Below are 22,771 nucleotides of genomic sequence, written 5' to 3' on the forward strand. Positions count from 1 at the left end.
ATTTTCCACAATTGTTAACCTGAGTGACTTTATAGAACATTTTTAATGAAACAGAAGCCAGCCTGCATAAATGTCAGGGAGAGAAACACATACACACACACACACACACACACACACACACACACACACACAAAATGGCTGCCTGGATTGGTGGATCATGTTGGCACTAGATCCTAGTGACAACTTGGTGGTAATTAAAAAAAAAAATTAGGTCCTTTTGGCAAGCAAAAGTTTAGCCAAGATGGCTATGGAAAGAACAGTTCATGGGACGGGAACAACAATGAATCTTTAATGTCAGTCAAATTTGTTACCTGCCACCACTTTTATATACTTGTTTCTGAGCCGGGGCGGGGGGCGGGGCGCTGTATTTCTAGGCCACTTTTTTTTTCTTCACTTAAATAGAGGGACAGAGGAAGAGAGAGAGTCAGAGGACAGAAGCCACAGTCCCAGAGCTTCCTTCAGTGGCGTGGCACCTCCCATATGGTGTTGGGTAGCAAACCTTGGCTGCCTTTTCAGGCACCTTACCTGTGAGTTGTCTTTCCAGCACCTGAGTACTTTTTTCTGTGTATGATTATTTTAACAAAATTAATAACTTTTAGACTTCAGACTTTGTCAGTGAAGAAAACCCTTTGAATGCATGCTTCTAGGTACTCACTAATCAGTTGTCTGTGTTTGAAAATAGGGAAGATATTGTTTTCAAATAACTGTGCAGGAGGATAGCTTCCGAAAAACCAAGCCCAGGGCCATGTTAAATAGATTGGGGGGTGGTGGTGGTGAAGGAAGTATCTAAAAGGTGTCTCCACTTAAAAATTCACTGAGTGAACCCCCTGGGTGTGCTCTCATGAATGAATGTCCACGTGGACCTTAGGGGCTGAGTCTGGGAAAGTAGACACAGCAGGAAGTGACATAGAAGCTTGGCAGAAAAGCTTGAGGATTGATGGACCAGACATTCTGGATAAAATCAAATTCTGAAACCATCCTTTCACTAAGAATCTGTCCTCCTTCTTGTCAGAAGGTCACCAAGGGGCTAACCAGCTTCTTGTCCTTCTGGTGTGTGCTGAAGTTTCTCTACAGGTATGCTTGGTGTGTGCGTGTGTGTGTGTGTAAGACGTGAGTCCCTTCCAGGGCAGGTCTGAGAGTCAGCAGGGTGTTGGTAACGAGATGAGTGGTCAGGCTTTTTGTGATCTAATTAGAGAAACTGGGTTTGCTTCCCTTAGGAAGGTAATGGTCAGAAAGCACAGAGGGCAGAGAAGGAAAGGGGTGATGTGTGAAATAGGATGAAGGTGCACTGTGGATCAGGGGATTGGGTCTTGGGAGAAATGCTCAGAGGAATGGAGGGATTTTTGAATCAAGAGTTGTCTCCCTTAGTGCCTGTGAATGAGGTGTGTGCGGTGTGTGTGTCAGTGTGTGTGCACGTGCACAAGGGTAACACATTTGCAACTGCTTCCCACCTGTGTCATGTGAACAGGGACATTTCACAGCTTGTGTGGAATAGTGGAGAGGACTTCTCAACCAAACTGGGAAAAGCATATTCCTAGGATCAGACCATAAAAATCTATCCTTGATAGACTATTCCAATAATCCTGGACTTCCTTGGGGTTTCTGAGTCAATCTCCTGGAAGGTTGGTAGGGACCCAACAAGTGCATTGCTGCCGTCTCTGTCCAGTACACCAATGAAGGGACTCAAGTCACCACTTTCATTGAATTGGTGGTAAGAAGTTCATGGCTTTTTGCTGAACATTACAACAGTCATATAAGAAACTGACTCAAGGGGGTTGGATGGTGGTGCACCTGGTTAAGCACACACATTTTCATGCTCAAGGACCTGAGTTTGAGCCCCCACTTCCCACTTGCAGGGGGGAAGCTTCATGAGTGATGAAACAGGTCTTCAGGTGTCTCTCTTTCTCCCTCCCTATCTCCCTTGTCCCTCTCAATTTCTCTCTGTTCTATCCAATAAAATAGAAAATTAAAAAGGAAAAAAATGGCCACAGGGAGTGGTGAATTCACAGCGCTGGCACCAAACCTCAATGATAACCCTTGGTGGCAATATGTGTGTGTGTGTGTGTGTGTGTGTGTGTATGTATGATCAGACTCAAAGGGTTATTGCTTCAAATTATTTATTATTATACTCATTGTGAAAAGACAGCTTGGTGATTCCTCAGAAATTCAAAAATAGAAAGTCTACATGGAACTTGGACTGGAGTTGGTGTATTGCACCAAAGTAAGACTCTGGGGTGAGGGGGAGGGTTCAGGTCCTGGAACATGATGGCAGAGGAGGACCTAGAAGGGGTTGAATTGTTATGTGGACAACTGGGAAATGTTACGTATGTACAGATTATATTTTACTATCAACTGCAAACCATTAATCCCCCAATAAAGAAAAAATGTCTACAATGATCTGATTATCCCACTTCTGGATCTACATACACACACAGAAAGAGAAACCATCACTTTGTATTTGTCACTGTGCATGACAACTAATTCACACTTCTTAAGTGGCGCTATAATTTCTTTACCCCAGTATTTTCAGCCTTTGCACTGGTGATATTTTTGACTATTAATAGATTATTTTTTGTAGGTTGTCTCTATATCATTAGATTTTTAAAAATTATCTTTATGTACTTATTTATTGGATAGAGACAGCCAGAGATCGAGAGGAAAGGGGGTACTAGAGAAGGAGAGAGACAGAGAGACACCTGCAGCACTGCTTCACCACTCACAAAGCTTTTTCCCTGCAGATGGAAACTGAGGGCTCAAACCCCAGTCCTTGCTCATTGTCACATGTGCGATCAACCCGGTGTGCCACCACCCAGCCCCACTGTGCCATTAGATGTTTAGCTACATCTCTGACCTCTCCCCACTGGATCTCAGTAGAACTCTTCCTCTCAGAATTGGATAAGGCGTGATTTCTCCACAGACTGCCAATGTCTGCTTTCATCAGACCCATTCTGATTGGAGAATCACCCACCTATCCCTCTGACTGACTTCCTTACTGTGATGGGCTTTATTTATCATTTCTGACTCATCTTTGCCAGGATGACCATGTCAGATTTCAGCCAGTGTCTTATTCCATGGATAAATCATCTTGCTTTTTAATTTTTATTTATTTATTTATTTATTTTGCCTCCAGGGTTGTCACTGGGGCTCGGTGCCTGCACTACGTACGAATCCACCGCTCCAGGTGGCCATCTTTTTTTTTTTTTTTTACCCCATGGTTTTTGATAGGATAGAGAGAAATTGACTGAGGGAGGAGGGAGAGATAGAGAGGGAGAGAGATTGAGAGACATCTACAGACCTGCTTCATCATTTGTGAAATGACCTCCCCCCTACACACCCTGCAGGTGGAGAGCCAGGGCTTGAACCGGAATCCTTGCGTGGATCCTTGTGCTTCACATTACATGCGCTTAACCAGATGCGATACTGCCTGGCCCCCTCATTATCTTGTTTTTTTAAAGCTTCATGTGCAGCCACTTGTTTTTGCCTTTAAGTGGCCAGAACCAAAAGCTGCAGCAGTGAGAATGACTCACCTGTTCTTCTTCTTCTAGCATTTGCCACTCACCTGTTCAGTAGCGCTGATCTCCTTAGCTCACATTGCCTTGGATTTTGGGATGATTCTCTGTGCCCTTGCTAGCACTGTTTTTTGGATTCATGACTGTGATTTTATCACACCTATATCCCCGAGTCTCTGAGAATTGATGAAATCAACCACACTGTTGCTTTCATGATTCCTGCCAGGTCTATTCTTCATTTAAATTGATTGCCAACTCTGAACTGTATGCTTTGAAAGGAAACCCATTTCAGACTCTAGTATAGTTTTTCACAATAGTTTTTTTTTCCCCAAAAGAACATCATTCCATCAGACAGGAAGAAGTTGTATTTTGACACAAAAATTAATGTAGGAATCTCCTCCTTCTTTTGTTTTATAAGCACTAAATTCTTGGCTGCAGACTGGACAAGCTCACTGAACTAATTACTGTGATAGTTAGCCATTATAGCCTGTTTATTTGATAGGCTTAATATAAACCCATCTTAATCAAGTTACAATAGATGTAAAACTCACTGTTATGCTGTGTAAGGGCAAATTAGTGTTTCTTGTTAACAAGCCCAGCTTTCTACAATAAAGATTCCTGAAATTCTAGTGTGAAAACTACCAAATGTGAATTTAAGAAACAGTAAAATATTGTTCCTGCTGATTTTGAATAAGTAGATATGAGTCATATTTTGGGAGTGCTTATGTGGCCCCTGTTTTGTAATGCTTTTCTTTGGAGGAGAGAGGACAATATTACTTTTGGTTTGTTTTTTTGCCTCTAGGGTTTTCTCTGGGGCTTGGTGCCTGAACTATGCTCCTGGGGGCCATTTTTCCCCCATTGGATAGGACAGAGGGAAAATGAGAGGGGAGGGGAAGATAGAGAAGGAGAGAGAAAGACAAACACCTGCAGACCTGCTTCACTGCTTGTGAAGGGACCCCCTGCAGGTGGGGAGCCAGGGGCTTGAACAGAGATCCTTGCGTGGGTACTTGTGCTTTGTGCTATGTAAGCTTAACTTGGTGCGCTGTCACCCCCCGACCAATAATATTGTTTAAAAATAAAAGCATACTGTTCAAATTTCAGCTCTAGCATTTACCAATCCTACTTTCTTGGGCTATTTATGCAAAATTTCTAAGCCATTTTTTTAGTTTCAGTGGATAATAACACAAATGATAAGATTAGTCATTGTGAGTATTGAATAATATAATGAATATAACTGTATAACTGTTGTTCCATAAAATAACTTGTTAAGTGGTAGCTGTAATGATTTTGTTGAAGACTGGATTTCAGTGGATCATTTTGATAGGAAACCCATCATCAGCTGGAAGAAGGAAAAGGGAAAAAGCAATGTCCAGAGAGTTAATGCTAGCTCCTGGCACAGAAAGTCGATTCTCAAATGATGTCATAAGGTTGTGGTTTCTCTCCATTTCTCGGTTCAGTTTTTCAGTATGTCGGCTTCATATGTTGGCTTTTCACTTATGCTTCAAATGGAAACCCCGAGAAAATCCTGCCTCTCCCTGTGGAGCAACCAAAGGATTATATTATTTTTATTTATGCATTTAACTTTATTGAGGGGGTTTATGCTTTACAGTGCAATCATTGTCACATGAGCATTATTTCATTACGCACTAGGGTCCCAAAGTCCTCTTCTACCCTCTCCAACTCCTCCTTCCCCAGAGTTCCCTGTTTTGATGCAATACGCCATGCTGGTTCACGTTTCGCTTTGTGCTCTCCCTCCTTATCCCTAGTGATTACGTACCACTTACAAGTGAAATCATGAGGTATTTGTCCTTTATTTGGCTTATCTCACTTAATAATATGTCTTCTAGTTCCATCCAGGATGACACAAAGGAGATGACTTCATTATCATTAATATCTGAGTAGTATTCCATCATGTATATATACCATAGGTTTTTTTTTTTTTACTTATAAAAAGGAAACATTGACAAACCATAGGATAAGAGGAGTACAACTACACATAATTCCCACCACCAGAACTCTGTATCCCATCCTCTCCCCTAATAACTTTCCTACTCTTTAACCCTCTGGACCCAAGATCATTGTGGGATTCAGAAGGTGGAAGGTCTGGCTTCTGTAATTGCTTCCCTGCTGAACATGGGCATTGACTGGTCAATCCATACACCCAGCCTGCCTCTTTCCCTAGTCAGGTGGGGCTCTGAGGAAGTGTAGCTCTAGGACACATTGGTGGGGTTGTCTGTTCAGGGAAGTCTGGTCGGCATCATGCTAGCATCTGGAACCTGGTTGGAATGTTCCTACTCATGACCACAGAATGTGAGCTCAGATCTACAGGGATGCAGAGGTCATAGGCTCCTAAGCTGAATATGGGCCTCAGATCACATCAAATCGATGGGGTTTACAGTCAACAATATTTATACCCCTTTCCCATATTAGGGAGCTACTCTCTTCCCTGATCCAGCTTTCTAGTCCTTTTCCAGCCATGACATCATCTCCCCAGACAATAGCTAGAATCCACCTGCATATCAGATTTCAGGCTCGGTGGGTGGCAGCGGTGGTGGTGGGGAAACTAGTATAACCATCTTTTTTTTTTTTTTTTTTTTTAGCTACTCATCAGTCATTGGACATCTGTGTTGCTTCCAAGCTTGGGCAATTACAAATTGTGCTTCTGCGGACAAAGGTATACAGAGATCTCTTCTGATAGGTGTTTTTGTTTCCTTGGGGTAAATCCCCAAGTAAGAAATTGCTGGGCCATACAGCAGGTGTATTTCTAGTGTTCTGAGAAATCTGCAGTCTGTTTTCCACAAAGGTTGAATTAATTTATATTCCCACTAACAGTGAAGGAGTGTCCTTTTTCCTGTCTTTTTTTTTTTTTTTAATTTACCTTTATTTATTTATTGGATAGAAACAGCCAGAAGTCAAGAGTGAAGGGGGTGGTAGAAAAGGAAGAGAGAGAGACACCTGAATCACTGATTCACTACTCACAAGGCTTCCCCCTTGTAGGTGGGGACCAGGGGTTCGAACCTAGGTCCTTGTGCATTGCAACCTGTGCACCCAACCAGGTGAGCCACCACCCGGCCCCAGAGTGTCTCCATTTCTCCCCACATCCTCTCCAAGATTTGTTGTTACTGTCTTTTCAAATATATGACATTCTCAAAGGTGTAATGTGATACCTCATTTTCTTTTTACAAAATCAGGATAGAAACTTTCGGTTAACACATGTGCCTGTCCCACTGTGAGCTGGCATGGAGAGATAAATTTGGCTTAGGTCTTCTGGCATTCTTTGTTGGATGAGTTGCCCATGGGAGTGAGCCCTCCCTTCATCTGCAATAATTCTGGGAACTAAGAAGATACATCTAGAATAAAGTAGAGCAGATGGGAGGGGATTCAAGAAATTACGGTACAGGTTGTATAGCATTGGTGGAAAAGATTATATATATATATATATATATATATATATATATATATATATATTTACAACCACTCATTTGTCATGTTAATGAATGCGAATAGTGTTACTTCTCTTGCAAGGGTGTCAGACTTTATACTTGAAGATTCTTCTCTTTTGGTCTCGGTGTGTTGCTGTGTTACCTGTTTTTAATGATTCAGATTGAGGTGTAGCTTTAGAAAATTGCCACGATATGCTCTGAGCAATATATATCTTCTCTGTGTCAGTTCAGTACCACTTGGAAAATTCTACAGAATGACAACAGTCAGGGGAATGCCAGCAGTCAAAATAAATCACATGTAGGGTGTTGTTTTTCACACAGTGCTGACTGATTCATAGCACACCTGCTCAGAAATCTGCGTGCCTGGTGCCTGAGCTCCTCTCTGGTGCACTCTGAGGGCTTTTTAATGAATGTTGGCGGTGGTTATTGGAGACTTAAAGCTTACTTTCTGATTTTTTTTTTTTTATCATTGTTGGGGCTTTGCTGCTCTGAGTAAACTTTTTGAGAGAGGGAGAGGGAGAAGGAGGATGGAGGTGTGTGTGTGTGTGTGAGAGTGAGAGAGGATATACCACAAAATGGAAGCTTCCTCTAATATGATGTGTATTGGGCTCAGACTTGGGTCATGTGCATGGTGAAGTAGGTACACTATCTCAGTGAGCTATTTTATTGACCTCAGTGAAGCTTGTTTCCTGAAAATTGTGATTTAGCAACCTATAAGCTCCCATATAGTATAGCAGAGCTTAGTCAGGCTTGGGAAAGAAATTCTATGAGCTGTATTCCAACTCTGAAAGGTTAAGCAAGCATTAACATTTCTTTCTTTCTTTCTTTCTTTCTTTCTTTCTTTCTTTCTTTCTTTCTTTCTTTATTTCTTTCTTCCTTCCTTTCTCTCTCTCTCTCTCTCTCTCCCTTTCTTTCTTTCTTTTAAAAAGGAGACATTACAAAACCATAGGACAAGAGGGGTACAACTCCACACAGTTCCTACCACCAGATCTCCGTATCCCATTCCCCTCCCCTGAGAGCTTTCCTATTCTTTATCCCTCTGGGAGTATGGACCCAAGGTCATTGTGATATGAAGGTGGAAGGTCTGGCTTCTGTAACTGCTTCCCTGCTGAACATGGGCATTGACTGGTCGACCCATACTCCCAGCCTGCCTCACTCTTTCCCTAATGGGGCAGGGTTCTGGGGAAGTGGAGCTCCAGGACACATTGGTGAGGTCCTCTGTCCAGGGAAGTCTGGTCAGCATCATGCTGGCATCTGAAACCTGGTGGCTGAAAAGAGAGTTAACATACAAAGCCAAACAAATTGTTGAACAATTGTGGATCTAAAGGCTGGAATAGTGCAGGCGAAGTGTTGGGGGGTACTCATTGCAGACTATTATGTACTTTTGCTTTCAGGTATATATTTTGCCCTAGTTTATGGATACGTGTGAACATATACTCTAACTCACGGGACCTGGTCTATATCTAGGTTTTGGGACTTTGTTAGGAAGTGAACCGCCTGGAATGGAATTAGAAAATGCTATGAAAGGAAAGGTCTCACCCAAGTAATGAAGCTGAAGGGTTGTCATTCCACACGTGAAGTCTCTGGACACAGTCTGAAGTGAAGCATGCTGAGGTGGCACTCATTGTGTTGATTAGGTTGGGATCGGCAGATAAAATATTATTCGATATGAATTAAGAGAAGCATGCAGGAAAGTGTACCCCACCCTAAGGTTCCAGGACTGGGGGAAATAGAGGCTCTATAGTGGAAATGTGAGGTTTCTGCTGTCTTAGGGTCTAGGCTTTTGAGAGAGTCAACATATCAAAGACTCAGCCTATGTAATAAAAATACTCAGTCTGTGCTTTAAAATGTTTGAGACATACTATCAATTTTTCCCGTTATATTAATTACATAGAGATTTATATGACTACAAATTAATAGGAGTGTACATAAAAAGCATTCCCATCACCAAAAAACTGTGTCCCATCCCACCCCCCAAACCCCCCCACCTCCCTCCGCAGCGCCGGGAAGCCAAATGTCCACCCTCACCCTCACCCCAGGGTTTTTACTTTGGTGCCCTACTCCAGATTTAGTCATATCCTGCTTTTAGTTTTCCTTTCTGTTCTTATTTCTCAATTTCTGTTCATGAGTGGGATCATCCCATACTCATCTTTATCTTTCTGACTTAGCTCACTTTCATAACTCCTTCTAGCTCTGTCCATGATGGGTCAGAGAAGGTGGGTTCATTGTTCTTAACAGCTGCATAGTATTCCATTATGTATATATACCACAGCTTTCTCAGCCACTCATCTGTTGTTGGGCACCTGGGTTGCTTCCAAGTTTTAGCTATTACAAATTGTGCTGCTATGAATATAGGTGTACAGATATCTTTTTGGTTGGGTGTTATGGAGTCCTTGGGGTATATACTCAAGAGAGGAATTACTGGGTCATATGGTAGGTCCATGTCTAGCCTTGTGAATGTTCTCCAGACTGCTCTCCACAGAGGCTGAACCAGTTTACATTCCCACCAGCAGTGCAGAAGGGTTCCTCTGTCCCCACAGCCTCTCCAGCATTTGTTGCTGCTGTCCTTTTTGATGTATGCCATTCTCACAGGAGTGAGGTGGTATCTCAATGTTGTCCTAATTTGCATTTATCTGACAATCAGTGACCTGGAGCAATTTTTCATGTGTTTGTTAGCCTTTTGGTTCTCTTCTGTAGTGAATGTTCTGTTTATATCCTCTGCCCATTTTTGGATAGGGCCATTTTCTTTTTTTGTTGCTAAGTTTTCTGAGCTTTTTGTATATTTTGGTTATTAGCCTCTTGTCTGATGTATGGCATGTGAATATTTTCTTCAATTCTGTGAGAGGTCTCTTTGTTTGTATGATAGTTTCTTTGGCTGTGCAGAAGCTTTTCAATTTGATGTAGTCCCATTGGCTTGTTTCTGCTTTAGTCTTCCTTACAATTAGATTTGTATCATCAAAGATGTCCTTGAGGTTTAGGTGGGAAAGTGTTCCATCAATGTTTTCCTCTAAGTATTTGATAGTTTCTGGTCTAACATCCAGGTTCTTGATCCATTTGGAGTTGATTTTTTGTTTCTAGTGAGATAAGGTGGTTCAGTTTCATTCTTCTGCATGCTTCAACCCAGTTTTCCCAGCATCATTTATTGAAGAGAGCCTCCTTCCTCCGTTTAATACTTTGGGCCCCCTTATCAAAGATTAAATGCCCACAGGTGTGGGGGTTTAGTTCTGGGCTTTCAATTCTTTTCCACTGGTCTGTGTGCCTATTTTTGTTCCAGTACCAGGCTGTTTTGATGGTGATGGCCCTATAATGTAGTTTGAGATCTGGGGGTGTGATGCCTCCACTTCTGTTTCTTTTCCTCAAGAATGTTTTGGGAATTCTAGGTGTTTTCTGGTTCCAGATAAGTGATTGTAGTTTTTGTTCTATTCTCTTAAAGAAGCTTGGTGGCTCTTTGATGAGTATCCTGTTAAATTTGTATATGGCCCTGTGGAGAATATTAATTTTGATGATATTTATTTTTCCAATCCATGAGCATGGTATGTCTTTCCATTTCCTGGTATCATTTTCTATTTCCTTGAATAGTGACTTATAGTTTTCAGTATACAAGTCTTTCACTTCTTTGGTCAGCATTATTCTTAGGTATTTTATTGATTTTGCTTCTACAGTTAATGGGAGTGATTTCTGGATGTCTTCTTCTTCAGGTTTAGTGTTTACATAAAGAAATGCCACTGATTTTTGTACATTGATTTTGTGGCCTGACATCTTGCTCAATTGCCTGATAACTTCCAGAAGTTTTCTGCAGTATTCTTTAGGTTTTTCTATGTATACTATCATATCATCTGCAAACAGTGAGAGCTTGATTTTTCCTTTCCGATCTGTATTCCTTTGATTTCTTTCTCTTACCTGATTGCAATGGAAAGAACTTCCAATACTATGTTGAACAGTAATGGTGATCGTGAACAACCCTGTGTAGTACCTGATCTGAGGGGGAATGCTTTCAGTTTCTGTCCATTGAGTATGATGCTGGCTGCAGGTTTGCTATATATGGACTCCACTGTTGAGGAATTTCCCGTCTATTCCCATTTTTTGTAGTGTTTTAAGCATGAATGGATATTGGTTTTTGTCAAAGGTTTTCTCTGCATCTATTGAGATTATCATGTGGTGTTTGGTTTTGCTTCTATTGATGTGGTGAATGACATTGATTGACTTATATATGTTGAACCAACCTTGAATTCCTGGGATAAATCCCACTTGGTCGTGATGAAGAATTGTTTTGATATACTGCTGTATCCGGTTGGCCAAGATCTTGTTTAATATTTTGGCATCTATGTTCATGAGAGATACTGGTCTGTAGTTTTCCTTTTTTGTTGTGTCCCTATCTGCTTTTGGAATCAGGCTGATGTTGGCTTCATAGAAGGTGGAAGGTAGTGTTCCTGTTTCTTCGATATTGTGGAAAAGCTTTAGAAGTATAGGTATTAACTGTTTCCTGAAGGTTTTGTAGAATTCATTTGTGAAGCCATCTGGTCCAGGACTTTTGTTGATGGGGAAATTCTTTTTTTTTTTTAAATTTTTTTTATTTAATAAAGGATAAATTAACAAAACCATAGGGTAGGAGGGGTATAACTCCACACAATTCCCACCACCCAATCTCCATATATCCCACCCCCTCCCCTGATAGCTTTCCCATTCTCTATCCCTCTGGGAGCATCGACCCAAGGTCTTTGTGGGTTGCAGAAGGTGGAAGGTGTGGCTTCTGTAATTGCTTCCCCGCTGAACATGGACGTTGACTGGTCGGTCCATACTCCCAGTCTACCTCTCTCTTTCCCTTGTAGGGTGGGTCTCTGGGGAAGCGGAGCTCCAGGACACATTGGTGGGGTCTTCAGTCCAGGGAAGCCTGGCCAGCATCCTGGTGGCATCTGGAACCTGGTGACTGAAAAGAGAGTTAACATATGAAGCCAAACAAATTGTTGAGCAATCATGGACTCAAAGCTTGGAATAGTGGAGAGGAAGTGTTGGGTACTCACTGCAAACTCTAGTGTACTTCTGCTTTCAGGTATATTTTTGCAGTAGTTTATGGATACATGTGAACATATGCTCTCTCTCATAGAAACTGGTGTATATCTAGGATTTGGGACTTTGTTAGAAAGTGAACCACCTGGGATGGAATTAGAGTATACTATGAAAGGAAAGGTCTCACCAGAGTAATGAAGCTGAAGGGTTGTCATTTCCACATGTGAAGTCTCTGGACACAGTCTGAGGTGAATCATGTTGAGGTGGCAATCATTGCGTTGATTAAGTTGCGATCGGCAGATGCAACATTATTTGATATGGATTGGGAGGGGCATACGGGAAAGTGGGCCCTATCCAAGGGTTCCAGGATTGGGGGAAGTAGAGGCTCTATAGTGGAGATGTGAGGTTCCTGCTGTCTTAGGGTTCCAAAAGACAATCGATAGTTAATGTTATTTGGTAATTGGGTTAACTTTGAAAAGTCCTTTTGTAAGGGTTTGCTGTAAAGTATCCAGTATCTTGTATATAGTGGTGCTATTGGTTGCTTCTGATCTACTTGGTCTAGGCTTTTGAGAGAGTCTGCATATCAAATACACAGCCTATATATTAAAAAGACTAAGTTTGTGTTTTAAAAAACTTCGAGACATACAATTAATTTTCCCCCCTCATATTAATTAACTAGTGATTTATATGACTACATTTTACTAGGAGTGTACATAAACACCATTCCCACCACCGAAAGACTGTGACCCATCCCTCCCACCCACTCCCACCCCCCACCGGCCCAGGAAGCTGCATGTCTACCCCTCACTACAGGGTTTTTATTTTGGTGCCCTACTTACAATTTGCTCAGGTCCTGCTTTTAGTTTCCCTTTCAGATCTTCTTAGTCAACTTCTGTTGATGAGTGGGATCATTCCATACTCATCTTTATCTTTCTGACTTAGCTCACTTAACATAATTCCTTCTAGATCTGACCAAGATGGGTCAGAGAAGTTGAGTTTATTGCTCTTAGTAGCTGCGTAGTATTCCATTGTGTATATATACCACAGCTTTCTCAGCCACTCATCTGTTGTTGGGCACCTGGGTTGCTTCCAGGTTTTAGCTATTATGAATTGTGCTGCTATGAATATAGGAGTACACACCTCTTTTTGGTTGGGTGTTACAGAGTCCTTGGGGTATAATACCAGGAGAGGAATTACTGGATCATATGGAAGGTCCATGTCTAGCCTTGTGAGAGTTTTCCAGACTGCTCTCCACAGAGGCTGGACCAGTTTACATTCCCACCAGCAATGCAAGAGGGTTCCTCTGTCCCCACAGCCTCTCCAGCATTTGTTGCTGCTGTCCTTTTTGATGTATGCCATTCTCACAGGAGTGAGGTGTTGTCTTAATTTGCATTTCTCTGACAATCAGTGACCTAGAGCAGTTTTTCATGTGTTTGTTAGCCTTTTGGATCTCCTCTGAGGTGAATGTTTTGTTCATATCCTCTGCCCATTTTTGGATGGGGTCATTTGCTTTTTTGGTGCTAAGTTTGCTGAGCTATTTATATATTTTGGTGATTAGTTTCTTGTCTGATGTATGTCATGTGAAGATCTTCTCCCATTCTGTGAGGGGTCTCTTTGTTTGTTTAATAGTTTCTTTGGCTGTGCAGAAGCTTTTCAATTTGATGTAGTCCCATTGGCTTGTTTCTGCTTTAGTCTTCCTTACAATTAGATTTGTATCATCAAAGATGTCCTTGAGGTTTAGGTGGGAAAATGTTCCATCAATGTTTTCCTCTAAGTATTTGATAGTTTCTGGTCTACCATCCAGGTTCTTGATCCATTTGGAGTTGATTTTTTGTTTCTGGTGAGATAAGGTGGTTCAGTTTCATTCTTCTGCATGCTTCAACCCAGTTTTCCCAGCATCATTTATTGAAGAGAGCCTCCTTTCTCCATTTAATACTTTGGGCCCCCTTATCAAAGATTAGATGCCCACAGGTGTGGGGGTTTAGTTCTGGGCTTTCAATTCTTTTCCACTGGTCTGTGTGCCTATTTTTGTTCCAATACCATGCTGTTTTGATGATGATGGCTTTATAATATAGTTTAAGGTCTGGGAGTGTGATGCCTCCATTTCTGTTTCTTTTCCTTAAGATGGTTTTGGCAATTCTAAGTGTTTTCAGGGGAGATTCTTAATAACTGTTTGATTTCTTTGTCTGTGATTGGTGCATTTAAGCTTTGTAGTTCCTCTTGGTTCAGTTTTGGAAAGGGACATTTTTCTAGGAATTCTTCCATTTCTTCCAGATCCTCTAGCTTGGTTGCATATAGTTCTTCATACAAGTTTTGCATGATCTTCTGTATTTCTGTGGTGTCAATTGTAATATCTCCTCTATCATTTACAATTCTATTAATTTGAGTCTTCCCCTCATTTTTTTTAGTGAGTCTGGCTATGGGTTTGTCAATCTTATTTTTCAAAGAACCAGCATTTGGCTTCATTAATCTTTTTTATGGTTTTCTTATTTTCCATGTTGTTTATTTGTGCTCTAATTGTAATGATTTTTGTTCTTTTGGTTGCTTTCAAGTTCTTTTGTTCCTCTTCCTCTAAGTCCTTAAGGTGTGCAGTAAAGTTGTTTATTTGAACTTTTTTTGTTCTTTAATATGTGATTGTATGGCTATGAATTTCCCTCTTAGTACAACTTTAGCTGTGTCCCAAATATTTTGGTAACTTGTGTTTTCGTTTTCATTTGTTTCCAGGAACATTTGAATTTCTTGCTTGAGTTTCTCTCTGACAGAGTGGTTCTTAAAGCAGTATGTTGTTGAGTTTCCAAATTCTGTGACTTTTTGTAATTTTCTATTTGTTGTTGAATGTTAGCTTTACTCAACTGTGGTCTGAGAAGATATTTGGGATTATTTCAATGCTCTTGAATTTGTTGATACTGTCTTTGTGGCCTAATATGTGGTCTATCCTTGAATATGTGCTGTTTGGATTTGAAAAGAATGTGTATTCCAGTTTCTTTGGGTGAAGGACTGAAAATGTCCAGGAGGTGTAGTCTGTCCATCTCTTCATTTAATTCTCTTGTTTCTTTGTTGATTCTCTGCTTCACTGAGCTGTCTAAGTGTGAGAGTGGGGTGTTGAAATCTACTACTATTATTGTATTACTATTGTTGTATTTATGTAGTTCTTTCAGTAGGTGCTTGATGTATTTAGATGGTCCCTCATTGGGTGCATAGATATTAATAATTGTTAAATTTTCTTGATTGATGGATCCTCTAATCATTATGTCGTGGCTTTGTCTATCTCTTATTACTTTATTTAATTTAAGTTTATGGTGTCAGAGTTGAGAATGGCTGTTCCTGCCTTTTTTTGTGGTCCATTAGCATGTATGATAGTTTTCCATCCTTTCACTTTTAGTCTGTGTTTGTCTTATTGGGACAGGTGGGATTCTTGCAAGCAGCATATGGTTGGGTTGTGCTTTCTAATCCACCTTCCCACTCTGTGCCTTTTAATGGGTGAATTTAATCAATTGACATTTATTGATATTATGGATTGAATGTATTGCAGTGCTATTATTCAACAATTCTTTATTTGCTCTGACATATGGCAAGTGTTATAGTGATGTTCTTGTTGATAAGAGGTCATTTGGTACCCCGTTCAGGCAAGGCTTGGTGATGGTTGCCTCCTTTAACTGTTGTCTGAGAAGGTTTTGATCCTTCCATCTAGTCTGAATGAATGTCTAGCAGGATATAGTATCCTTGGTTGAAACCCTTTTTCATTCAAGGTTTCAATCCTGATATCTTGCCATTCTTTTCTGGCTTTTAGAGTTTAAGTGAAGAAGTCTACTGATAGTCTTATGGGTTTTCCCCTGTATGTGACTTTTTGTTTTTCTCTTGCTGACTTAAGGATCCTTTCTTTATCCTTGCTTCTTTCATTGTAACTATGATGTGTCTTGGTGTCTTCAGGTCTGGGTTGATTCTGTTTGTGACTCTCTGGGCCTCTTGAATCTTAATGTCCTTTCTGTTGTTTAGATTTTGGAAGTTTTCTTCCATTATTTCCTCTAGTATATTAACTTCCTCTTCCTCTCTTTCTTCCTCTGGTAGGCCAATTATATGAATTTTACTTCTTTTGAGATCATCCCATATGTCTCTGTTGTTGTTTTCAGTGTCTCTCAATCTCTTTTTGAGCTCTTATGCCTCTTTCTTAGTTTTCTCTAGCTCATCCTCTGTCTAGCTAATTTTGTTTTTTGCTTCTGTAAATCTTCTTTCCCTCCCCTCACTTTTTAATTCAGTTCAGTTATAGTATTAGCTTGTTCTGCTAATTGGCCTTTTAGCTCAGCTATTTCAGCTTTTATTTTTCTAATTACCTAGAGGTAGCTTGTATTTTCTTTGAGGTTATCCTCTGTTGTTTCCCTTATTCTGTTAGCCCTTTCCTCCATAGTAGTCTTCATTTCTATGATTATTAGATTTACTATTGCTTGTATACTTTTATTATCTATCTATGGTTACTTCTGATTGATTTGGAGTTTCTTCTGGGCTCCTGTCCTGATTCATTGTGACAGCAGTTTTATTTGCTCTTAATTTAGCCATTTTTTTAAATTGATGTGGTTTTTATTTATCTTTTTTAGGTATTTGTTTTTTTAATATTTATTTTACTTATTAATTCCCTTTTGTTGCCCTTGTTTTATTGTTGTAGTTATTATTGTTGTTGTCGTTGTTGGATAGGACAGAGAGAAATGGAGAAAGGAGGGGAAGACAGAGAGGAGGAGAGAAAGATAGACACCTGCAGACCTGATTCACCACTTGTGAAGCGACTCCCCTGCAGGTGAGGAGCCGGGGTTCGAACCGGGATCCTTATGCCAGTCCTTGTGCTTTGTGCCACCTGTGCTTAACCCACTGCACTACAGCCCGACTCCCGGTTTTTATTCTTCTGTTCTGTCATTCTTCAGTTGTTGTGTTTTGAGTACAAGCCACACTATAATGAAGACCTTTATGACAAGTGCAGTCACCAACCTCAGAAATTACAGCAATAGTAACTGAGGCAAGGATTAATGCAGTTCAGCCAATACCATTTAGCTTAACAGTACCTCCAATCCAAGAAAAAATAGCAATCAAATAAAAGAAAAAGAAAGAGACTGGAAAAAAGGGAGAGCAAGAATAGGCAATTATGCAATTCTACTGTCCACTATAAATTCTAAGAATAGAAAGGGGAGAAAGGGAAGTAGAGAAGACCCCCACACAAAGAGTCCACTCCAGTTAGATATCATCCCCTAAATCATTTATAAGCAAGTAACTGACAGTTCACTGGAATTTAGAAAACAAAAGAAGGAGGAAGAAAAGAATAAATAAAAAATGAAGGAAGAAAGAAAGAAAGAAGAATAAAGGAAGGGCAGTGAAAGGAAAGAGTTTTTTTTTTTTTTTTTTAATGAGCTAGGAGGAGGAAGAAAGGAGAGTGGAGAGAAGAGGTAGAGAGAAACAAGTTCCTCTCACAATGGATAGGACACCCGGTAGTCTAGCAATGGAAAAAACGACAATGGTTAATTTTGGTCAACCTGAAGAAGATGGATGGAAAAGGGATATGTGTATATAATAATAGTAGTAATAAAATAAAATAGAGTAGAAAACCCCTAACAGTCAGTCTGCAGCTTGGACTGCTTGATTGGCTGCAGACACCCTGGACAAAGACAGCCAATTGTGAGAAGAATAAAAAAAAATAACAACAACAACAACAACAACAACAACAAAAAACCAACAACCCTCCAGGTAGTCTTTCCCAGGTAGGGATGAGGCTCTGATTGGTCAGGTATATTGTCACTCATATAGAGCTCCAGCCACTTAAATAAAAGAGAGAGGTTAAAGGAAGAGGGTTGGAATGACACCAGTGAAGAGCCAGGAATCTTGTTAAAGAAAATAGCTAAGCAGGGAGCCTGCTAGGAGCAGCTGAGCTGCCCCTGAGGGCTGGTATTGGGGTGTGTGTGTGGGGGGGTGAGCTCAGAAATAATCAAAGCATTTTCCTTTGTTTATTCCCTGATCTCAGTTTGTCAGCCCAAGAGAGAGTTATGGGACTGTATTTTGGTGTCACTCTGACCAGGCTGTGTTCACCCTCCTACAAACAGCCCAATATCCTATCAGATCCAGCGGATTCCGGGTTGCATGCAGGTTGCTGTCTCTTTGAGCTCAGGGCAGTTATGGCTCCAAAGTTGCCATCTTGGCTCCGCCCCTGACTTTCACATTACTATTTCTTAAGTTGTTCAGTTCATTTTAAAGCTTTCCAAGACACGGAAAAAAAAAATTAAGAGTTAGTCCCAGGGGCAAATAGGACTCGCCACTATTTCAATACTTGATGCAATACAACCATCATAGCAAACTGACTTTTAATAATTTCAAAATGAACATCATTTATTCATCAACTTTCCTTCCCATGTGTCCACTGATTAACATGTGCCTATCTTACTGCTTGAAGGATAATTCTCAGCATATTTAAAGATTTAGGTTACTGTACAAAGCGCCTCTGTGTGAATAATTTATAGTTAAATATTATTAAAGCTAAATTCTCTCATTGCCGGTTATTGTGCTGTCTTGTTTCTTTATTTGTGAGAGCTAGCGTAGCTTTATTCCTTTTTAAAGATGTGTTTATTTATTCCCTATTAAATCAAGAGAGTTTCATGTGAGAGTGAGAGAGGGAAAGAAAGAGAGGGAGAGAGATGGGGAGGTGGGACGAGATGGTAGAACAGACCTTTGGTACATACAGGGTTGGGCTGAAACTCTGACTATGAGGCATGCAAGCCCCACACTCTACCAGCTGAGCTATTTCCACGACCATGGAAGTTACTGTTTGTTAAAGCTAATAAGTGTAGGGAGTCAGGTGGTAGCGCAGTGGGTTAAGTGCAGGTGGCACAAAGTGCAAGGACTGGAATAAGGATCCTGGTTCGAGCCCCCGGCTCCCCACTTGCAGGGTAGTTGCTTCACAAGCGGTAAAGCAAGTCTATAGTTGTCTATCTTTCTCTCCCCCTCTCTGTCTTTCCTTCTTCTCTCTCTTTCTCTCTGTCCTATCCAACAATTCCAACAATGATAACATCCATAACAATAACTACAACAATAAAATAAGGGCAACAAAAGGTAATAAATAAATAAATATTTTTAAAAAGCTATTATGTGTAAATTGAGCATTTTTCAGGGTGAAAATGCTTTCTTTAGATAGTGGTTACCGGGGAGTCGGGCTGTAGCGCAGCGGGTTAAGCGCAGGTGGCGCAAAGCACAAGGACCGGCATAAGGATCCCGGTTCGAACCCCGGCTCCCCACCTGCAGGGGAGTCGCTTCACAGGCGGTGAAGCAGGTCTGCAGGTGTCTGTCTTTCTCTCCTCCTCTCTGTCTTCCCCTCCTCTCTCCATTTCTCTCTGTCCTATCCAACAATGACGACAACAACAATAATAACTACAACAATAAAACAACAAGGGTAACAAAAGGGAATAAATAAATAAAATAAATAATAAAAAAAAGATAGTGGTTACCTGATTTCTCTACTAAGGAGGATGAACTTGTCGAAGGAAGGCTTTTGCTGAAGGGCCTGGCAACATATGATGCTGTGTTCTGTGGCATTTTGAGAACAGCCAGGTTCATGGGTGGCCTGGCTAGCTCAGTCAGTAGAGCCTGGGAACAGCCAGGTCCTAGAGAAAGGGTGGGGTCTAGGAGCTTACAGGTCATGTGGAGGTGCTCTCAGAGGGTGTGGGAGTTGCTTATTTCTTCTTTCTAGTTTACCTGAGCCATAGTCGAAATCACATGTTATTGCTTCTCAGGTAACAAGAAGAGTATTTGCCAGTGTTCCAAGTCAAGGGTTTTCTAATAGTTTTTAATAATAGGTGCCCTTGGGGTGGGAGTGTTCTGCAGACATCTGCTGTGAGAAAATGAGAAACTGTACCTATGTGTCAACAACCATACTGTAAACCACTAAAAGTGAAATGAGGTAAAGAATTTGTGGGTGGAAGTCAGGTGGTGGTGCAGTGGGTTAAGTGCACGTGATGTAAAGTGCAAGGACAGGCATAAGGACCCCGGTTCGAGCCCCTGGCTCCCCACTTGCAGGGGAGTCATTTCACAAGCTGTGAAGCAGGTCTGCAGGTGTCTATCTTTCTCTCCCCCTCTCTGTCTTCCCCTCCTCTCTCCATTTCTCTCTGTTCTATCTAACAATTACAATAACAACAAGAACAATAATAAAAAAGACTCAAGGGCGACAAAAAGTAAAATAAATAAATAAATAAATAAATAAATAAATAAATGGATTTGTGGGCCAGAAAGCTAGCCCATCCGCAAAAGTCAGAGCTGGCAGTGTGTCTCTGGTTCCATTTCCCATACTCTCTCTTCTCCTTTCCTTCTCCTTTTATTTTTTTTTATATTTATATTTTATTTTATTTTATTTTACCAGAACACTGTTCAGTTCTGGTTTATGGTGGTGCGGGGGATTGAACCTGGAATATAGGAGTCTCAGGCATGAGAGTCTCCTTCTCATTTTCTAACTCATAATAAGTATTAAAAAATGATATGTTCCCTTAGTTTCATCCCAAAAGATCCCTGCAGGTCTTTTGTGTTGCCACTTCTCTTTCCCCTCCCCAACCCCCTTTAACACACACAGTACTGGGTGTTCTGGTTTCCACCCTCTAAAGAAGAGAGATGAGAGAGGGACAGGCCACACGACCTTTATTAAGATAGGCCCTCGGATAATTTGGGACCTAGACTGGTATGTTTTCCACTAATGGACAGTGAGTGATGGGCTGGCGTCCACAGAAGGGGAATTCTTATCAGTCCAGCAGGAAGGAACACATGCAGAGAGCTCAGCTATAGGCCCTTCTGCTTTATGGTGCAATTACAGACGTGGCTTCTGATGCCCAAGTGGAAGGTGGGCAGGGACACAGGTGGACATTAGACACAGATAAGGCCAAGGACCTAAGCATCTCAAGAGCGTCCTAGACCTAGTTCTTTAAAAAAAAAAAAAAAAAAACTTAATATTGTATTTATTTACTTTTTTAAGTTTCTTTTTCACTTTTACAATGAATTTTTTTTTACCTTTACTGAGGAGGTTAATGGTTTACAGTCAACAGTAAAATGCAGTAGTTGATATATGCGTAACATTTCTCAATTTTCACATAACACTCAACACCCCCCCCCCATCCATGTTCACAGAATAACTGTACTTGAGAAGGTGACTGTCATAGACTGACTTGTGGACATTCTGTGCAGTCCACTAAGGCCCCTTCTGACACATTTCTGCCACCTCAATCCTTTGACAGTTGTTTTTTAGGCCAAATGAACACCTCAACTTCTAGAAGAAGTGAAAGACTCTCTGGAGACAGAAGAGCAGAAAGGCTCCAACACTTTCTTCAGGACATTTGTATCTCTGTCCCCGCATGGGGCAACTGTACCCTTCCAGTAAAATCCCCTTTTTTGATGAAATCGATGGCCTGTTTCATGATGCTGGGCCTGTAGTGAGGTATGCTTCCATATAGATGGCAGTACTGAAATTATGTCTTCTGGAAAACAGTTTAACACAATGCACTATCAAAAACAAGTGAGATCATAGGGTACTCAGCTTTGTCCTTCTGACTTACCTCACTTAAATAATTGTGTGTGTGTGTGTGAAATATACTATAAATATATTTATGTGGACATTAAAAAAAGGGAGAGAGAAGGAGGAAGAAGAGAAGAGCAGATTGAAGAGAGTGCATTTTCCCCCCTTATATTTGATAGGGCAGATGAGGGAAATTGAGCAGGCAAGGGAGACAGAGATGGAGAGAGAAAGAGAGACACCTGGAGCACAGCACTGTTTCACCACTTGTGAAGTTTCCTCCCTACAGTTTTATCCTTCTGACTTAACCTCACTTAACAGGATTCTTCAAAGTATCTAAGATGTAGGGAAGGATATTTTAATAATTTCTCACAGCTGAGTAGTAATCCATTGTATATGTTCAGCACAGCTTTTTTTTTAAAAAAAATATTTATTTTATTTATTCCCTTTTGTTGTCCTTGTTGTTTTATTGTTGTAGTTATTATTATTGTTGTGATTAATCTCGTCATTATTAGGACAGAGAGAAATGGAGAGAGGAGGGGAAGGCAGAGAGGGGGAGAGAAAGATAGATACCTGCAGACCTGCTTCACCGCGTGTGAAGTGACTCCCCTGCAGGAGGGGAGCGGGGGCGGCGGCTCAAACTGGAATCCTTACACCGGTCCTTGCGCTTCGTGCCATGTGTGCTTAACCCGCTGTGCCTGATTCCCACAGCACAGCTTTCTTAACCACTCATCTGTGTTTAGATATTTGGGTTATTTCCAAACTTGGGCTATTACAAATAATGTTGTTTCTGTTTTTAAAATAACAATTCACTTAAAAAATTTATTTATTTATTATTGGATAAGTGAAAAAAGAGAGAAATTGAGAGGGGGTGGGGGAAGTGAGTGAGAGAGACAGAGAGACACCTGCAGCAATGCTTCGCCACCCATGAGGCTTCTCCTCCTGCGGTTGGGGACCAGGGGCTTGAACCTCCATCCTTGCACACTGTAATGTGTGCACCTAACCGAGGGCGCCACTGACCCCTTAAATAATGCTGTTTCTTAAGATTTAAGAAATAAAGGCAGGGAGAATAAAAGATAAATAGGAGACTTGTTGTCTATGGCAGTAGAATTGTGGACTCTGAGGGAAGGCAGAAGGGATCTGAGAGAGTGCACAGTGGTTGAGGAAGACATCAGTTAAAGGTATTCAGCTGTCTGCTGTTTCAAAATTGAGATGGGAATATGTCTGCCTTCTCCACAACTATCACACGTTACAAGTCATCTGCTTCTATTTTAAGTAATGAAGATTACATA

The 22,771-nt window shown here is 40.9% G+C and overlaps 1 long non-coding RNA gene across 1 annotated transcript in view; it reads left to right on the forward strand.

Moving 5' to 3' along the window:
- LOC132540366 (uncharacterized) overlaps nucleotides 1-6,579 on the forward strand; it is a 113,751-nt gene extending 107,172 nt beyond the window's left edge. Inside the window, exon 3 of the long non-coding RNA XR_009551541.1 lies at nucleotides 6,110-6,579. This is a non-coding gene — a long non-coding RNA (uncharacterized LOC132540366). The remainder of the gene's footprint in view (nucleotides 1-6,109) is intronic.
- Nucleotides 6,580-22,771: the final 16,192 nt, after the last annotated feature.

Source organism: Erinaceus europaeus, chromosome 9 (assembly GCF_950295315.1).
Source record: "Erinaceus europaeus chromosome 9, mEriEur2.1, whole genome shotgun sequence".
NCBI lineage: Eukaryota > Metazoa > Chordata > Mammalia > Eulipotyphla > Erinaceidae > Erinaceus > Erinaceus europaeus.